This window comes from Talpa occidentalis, unplaced genomic scaffold (genome assembly GCF_014898055.3).
Source record: "Talpa occidentalis isolate TD23 unplaced genomic scaffold, MPIMG_talOcc4v2.1 talOcc4.11, whole genome shotgun sequence".
NCBI classification, from domain to species: Eukaryota; Metazoa; Chordata; class Mammalia; order Eulipotyphla; family Talpidae; genus Talpa; species Talpa occidentalis.
In genome coordinates this window covers 1,829,783-1,835,782 of record NW_023601104.1, presented here as the reverse complement: position 1 = coordinate 1,835,782, position 6,000 = coordinate 1,829,783, and the positions used below count along the sequence as shown (strand labels likewise).

Here is a 6,000-nt window from a genome sequence, read left to right as displayed (position 1 = left end):
TCCCAGCATGCTGGCCCCCAGACCTTCCCTACTCTTCAGAGGGCAGACCTCTCCAGATGATTGTGTGCATCCTGGAGGTGCTGCAGGGGGTGGGAGGGGAGGCTGGGGAAGGAAGTGACACACGAGGATGAGGAAGTGACAAACCTGGCTGATCTTAGCCGACTCTAAGGATCCTGCCTCGCCACCTCAGTCCAGAGGCCTCTCGCTCCCCTTGGGAACTGTATCGCTCACTCATGTTTCTCTTGTTTTCTAGACATCTCAAGACCATGACCTGGCTTCCTTGAGTCTGCGGGGCCACACAGCCTCCCACCTGCATCTCCAGGGCGCTGGCCCTGTTCAGCCCCAGACCAGCTCCCAAGCCTATTTCTCGCCCCAGCCTGGGCTCGGGGGGACTCCTCAAGCTTTGGGACTCGCCTGGGCACAGTAGCAGTCACGGTAGGTGGATCCCTATCGGCCCACTCCCTGGGCCCTGCACACTGCCTGCCCTAGCCGCCACCGTCCCTGAGACAGGAGGAAAACTTTTCTGAACACTCTATCTGTTGGGATCCCTTCGGTTGCAGTAGCAAAATACCTTTGCAATAAAATGTAACTGTCAACTCGTAATTAATGGATACGGTGGTAGGACTTCAGGCAGAGCTTGATCCAGTGTTTCAAACAATGTGACCAGGGCCTAGTTTCTGCCTATACCCCTGCCTTCCCCTTCCCTCCCAGGGAGTTTGGGAGCTGCCCAGGGAGTATTGTCAGTCAGGATTCCCTCGAAGCAGAACCTGAGACAAGGGCTTGTTACAAGGAAGGAGAGAAGAGATTAGGGCCAGGATCGGGTGCCAGTGGGATCCTGGTCTCAGGTGAGAGCTGGTCCAGTTCGCCTTGGAATATAGTTCACAGCACACAATAACCCCATGCACAGGAAGGCTGCATCCCTGCATCAGTCAGTGATTTTCGGTGGGCCCTTTCTGGGTGCCTGTACTATTTGGATGAGGTGGTCTCCACGTGTGGAGGACAGTTCTTGGAAGAAGGGGGAACATTCAGCTGAAGCAGCCCATACCCGGGCAGCCATCGAGATCTGGATGGCACCATTTCGCACAGGGAAACAGGACCTCGTGTGCCCAGCCTGGCCGCTCCTGGGGTCCCTGCCCTCCTGCCTCGTCTGGCTTTGGCTCCCCTTCTGAGCTGGGGACCTGGGCTGCCTGGCCTAGGGTCTGGAGGCGGGGTGGACCTTCAGCTTTTCCTTTGGGGAAGCATTTTCCACCTTTGCCTTTTCTGCGCCCCTGCCTTTCTCCTCTAATAGTTTCTCTTCTCCCCCTTAAGCCTCGGTCATGCAGTTCTCCTGCCTGTATGCCCTTCCTTGCTCTCTGCCCTGTTCTCTTTTTCAAGCCCTGGAAAGGTTCCTCCTTCTGCAGGAAGCCTCTGCTCAGAGTGCAGCCAGGGGTCATCTCTTTCAGTCCGTTCTCCTGCTCCAGCCTTTTTATAGATTGAAAGACCAAGGCCAAGGATGATTTTCCTCAGGAATGCTCGGTTGGTTGCTGCATCCGTTCCAAAGTTGCCCTCTTTGCCTTGGCTGCTGGGAAACTCAAGGCTGGCTCGTGGCCCCATCCTGACAAGTGCTTGGGTGCTGTGGCGTGCACCATAGACTGCAATGGCCTGTCTCTGCCTTCTCTTTCATTTTCCCCTTGGTCTGATTTTTTGTCTTATTTTTCCACTGTGCTGTTCTTAGCAGCCTCAAATTCTCTTAGAAGGAGGTGGGGTAAAAATAACCAAGAGCGGCCAGTGCTGACTGCCTCCAAATGCCAACCCTTCCCCTCCTTAGGGGCAGGTGGGGTGGGGTCTCCCCCAGGCCCAGGGCCAAGCCTGTCCCTGGGCAGACACCAAAACCTGACCATGGTGGTCCCAGGGCAGCGGCCCCCGGCCCCCGCGGGTCGGGGATGGCATTGTTCTGCTCTCCACCCTCCCCCCCTCTTCTCAAAAGCTAATGAAAGAGGCTGGGAAACCCGATCCTCTGGTAATTAAATTTACTTAACGGGTATTCAAGTGGAGTAATGAGAAGTTTAATGCAGTGATTAGATTTTTCTTTAATTAATTAAAATGAGAACCATGTGTCTTTCCAGTAAACCAACTTGACCCTCTGTCTGAGAATAGCAGGCGGAGACAGTGGGGGGCTTGGCAGGAGGTTGGGGACTGAGGGGCGCTGTGCCTCCTGCCCTGTGCTGCCGTCTGTCCGCAGAAGGAAGCCAGCTCGGAGGCCCACTCAGCCCCGTCTCTAATTCGGCTCCTCTTTCTGGGTCCCGCAAACACCGGGCCTAGGCCAGACCCGAGTCCCTGAGAGCCCAGGCGCCTGGCATTCCCTGGCGCTGACTGAGAACCGACCCAGGGTAGAGGTTTCCGAGGAGGGTCAGCCAGGCTGACTTCTGGCCAGGAGCCCAGGGGAAGGATTTCAGGCACCGGGACGGGAGGGGGATTTAGGTGGCACAGCTTATTGCCATGTGCCAGCTGACACTTGTCATCACCTGCGGGTTCAGCCAGATCTGGGTTTACTACCTCTGTTGGCCCTGGGACCCCTGGGCTCATGGAGGGGGGTCATGGGGTAGGTAACGGAGACATCTGAGATAACCCCCAAACTGCTTCTCTTTGGCTTGGGAGTGCACCCACGCCGGGGGCTGACCTTTGCTGTTCTTGAAGGCAACAAGAAGGTAATTCCTCTACTTGAGCTACTTCTGCTGGGGTCAGGTGGTGGCCAGGGAACTTCAGCAAAGCCTATCTGGAGCAGAGCATAGGGTTGGCCTTGCAGGGTAGAGGGTGGTCATAGTTGGGACCCAGAAACCAAGGCCTGGCACCCCTGGGCAGGAACTTTTGTTTTCAGAGCAGTGGGGAGGCTGGAGAGAGTCCTGAGCCCTTTATGGTGGGAGGCAGAAAGCTTCCCTCAGTTGATCCTGGACACCCGCAGCTCCTGGCCAACCAAGGGCTCCCCCGTGTGAGGGCACTGCGCTTCTCCACTTCTCGCCGGCCCCCCCCCCCCCGGATCCAGACCCTCAATGAGCCCAGCCTTGCCATGGGTGTGCCAACAGAGAAACAGGTGCCAGGGTCTTAGGGGCAAATGGCCCTACTTGTCCCTCCCCGCTGCCAACTCAGCTGCCTGTGGGCGGGACTCCTGGGCTCATTTCTGGAATGGCCAAGATGAATCAGACTTCGTTCCCGCCCACGGGGCTGGTGGTGGTGCAGAGAAGGGGGGGCACCAAGCAAACAGGCCATGACAGCGCCCAGAGACTGGAGCCCAGGTGGGGGCATCCCAGAGGCTGGGCAGCATGGAACCGCGCTGGAGTGGCCTCTGGCCGGTGCTGCGGGCAAGGGAGGCTGAGCCGAGGTCCCAGGGTCCCCGTGAGAGATGAGGAGCCGGAACCGGTGAGAAGGTTCGGGGGGCTGAAGGTGAGTGATTCTCCCCTGAAGAACTGGCTATGACTCCCCTGGGCCACCCGCAGCTCCTGGCGAACCAAGGGCTCCCCCGTGTGAGGGCACTGCGCTTCTCCACTTCTCGCCGGGCCCCCCTGGAAGCAACAGGGGGGCGTGTTCCCGGTGGGGCCTGCTCCAGGCCTGAGCACTGCTGTCTTGGCAGACTTGTGGGGGCTCTTCTTCCAACTTCTCCATTCCCCCCACTCCACCCTGGGTGACTACAGCGGGGATGGGGGGGGGGACTGGGAGCAAGGGCTTTGGCTACACCTGGGGTCCTAGGAGCTGGGAAGTGAGGAGGATCTTGGCTGCCTAGGGGACTAGCCCCCTCCCTCCCCTCTCCCTGCCCACTCCCTGCTCTGCTTCCTTCAGGCCCCCTCCTTCTTGCCCTGCACCCTGCCCCTCTGAATTTCCGCTCCCCCAACCCTTCCGAATAACCAGGCCTGGAGAAAGCACCCAGCCAGCCCGCCTGTCCACTACCCGCATGAGGAAACTGAGGCAGGGACCTGCTCCGTTTGGGGCTCTGCCTCTCGCATCCCTGTGAGGTGACCATTCTGAAGACACATGGGCTGGGAGGCCTGGGGTGGGAGGTTGGGTGGGGCGGGGTGGCATGGGCAGATACGGAGACAGATGCCCCAGGGAGCTACTTCTCTCCTTGGCACCACGGGAGTCCCCGGGAGGGTCCACCCCTCTCCCCAGACCCCAGGCACTGCAAACCGGGGTCTGGTTTAATCCTCTCAGCAATCTGGGAAGGTGCACTCTTTCCTACAGGTGCAAGCTTGGTACCTGGGCCGCAGTCACACAACCCCTCCCTCCAGGTTAACCCCTCCTTGCTGTGGGCCGCTCTCCCTGCTTCCATCTCTCTCGCAGGGTCCCCACGAATCCACTGCTGCTGCCCCACTTGCCTCATGCTTCAGCCAAAACCAGTGACTCTTCTCCACACTCCCCACACTCCCACCTCCGGGCCTTTGCTCAAGCTGCTCCAGCCCCCTGGAGTTCCCTCCCCAGCTCCATCTGCCTAGATCCCCTTCATCTCATAGGCTGGGCCCAAATGCCACTTCTTTCCTGGAGATCCCCGTCTGCTGTCTCCCTGTCAGAAGCCAGACTCTGAGCCCCATCCATAGCTCTCCACCCGCCCCCCCTAGGGTAGGCTTCTTGCCCCTGGCATCCAGCCACTTACCTCCAGGTCAGGCACACAGTAGGTGTACAGGAAGTAGCTGGGGTCCTTGTCTGCCAAACCAACACAGTCATCCCTTTCGCGTTCCCTGGCAGTCCTGGCTGGCTGCCCCTTCTTGGTGCCATCCCAGCCCTGTAGCCCGTCAGCCTGATTTTGGCCCTTGCTGGTATGGGAGGCCCTGCAGGAATAAGGTGAGCCACACCCTTGGGACTCCAAATCTTGGAGCTCTGCAGGCCCTGGTACCAGGGAGGCCAGCCAATACGCTCAGTGCAGGTGGAGGGCCACAAGGGCACCCAGCCCGGCCCACTTGCCAACTCTGCTGCTCACTGATTGTGTGACTCCTGGGTGAGTCACGTAACCTCTCTATGCCTCAGGTTTCTCTTCTGCTAAATGAGGTGATGACAACCCTCCTGGGTAGCTGTGAGGATTAAACTAGTCAGTGCGATGCCAGGCACCGGCGCAGCCTGACACAGACACCGGGCTCCCTGGGTGCCGGCTGTCACGCTGCTACCAAGGCAGCATGAAGGCGGAGTGTGGGGGAGTTCAGGGAGAGTTTCCAGAAGGTGGCACAGGAACAACAACTTAAAACATTGAGGCAGAGAGAGCAGGGAAGCGCATTCTAGGAAGAGGGAACTGTGTGGACAAAGGCACAGAGGTGGTTTGGGGGAGTTGCAGGGAAGCTGGGCATGGCTGGACTTGGGGTAACCGAGGGAAGGGGGAGACCCCAGGTGGTGCATGTGGACTGCCTTGCTGGGTGCCATCCCAAGGAGTTTGGACTTTGTCCTGTAGCCTGCATCCTGTGTCCCGTGAGGGGCCGTGGAATGGGGAGTTTATCCCCTTTGTTACCATTAAAAGCCACATTTGCTCCTGTGAAAGATCTGAAAGGGTTTAGCAGCATGTCCCGCTCCGCAGGAAAGTTCCCTCTTTGCCCTTAAATCTCATTCTGCCAAGGTCTCAGTGTTGTCAGGCTAGTGTACCTCCTTCCAGAGTGTTTTTTTTTTTTTTGTGCCTTTACAATCATACTTATTGTATGTGAGTATAGAAAGGTGGATTCATATTAGGTACCTTCCTCTACAACTTCCATTTTTCACTCCTCAGATATGGTGGGTGTCTGTCAGTGTCAGGCTGGCAGCTCGACCATGTTCTTTTTAATCGCTATCTAATATTCCATTGTTTGGCTAAGTGTAATTTATGTAACTGGTCCTGGGTTGATGGATATTGAGGCTGTCTTCCATTTTTCACTTTTGCAAATCATGCTTCAGCGAACATCCTTGTGTATATATCTTGCTGACACGTGTAAGCATTTGTGCAGGCCAGATCTGTAGATGTGGAATTGCCAGGGCACGGGGCATGCCCGTGACATTCTTCCTGATGGAATCACC

The 6,000-nt window shown here is 57.6% G+C and overlaps 1 protein-coding gene across 1 annotated transcript in view; it reads left to right on the top strand.

Annotated features, from left to right (window-relative positions):
• Positions 1-286: 286 nt before the first annotated feature.
• LINGO1 (leucine rich repeat and Ig domain containing 1) overlaps positions 287-6,000 on the top strand; it is a 73,424-nt gene continuing 67,710 nt past the window's right edge. Inside the window, exon 1 of the mRNA XM_054700019.1 lies at positions 287-435. The gene's annotated coding sequence lies outside the window, so the exon portion shown is untranslated. The remainder of the gene's footprint in view (positions 436-6,000) is intronic.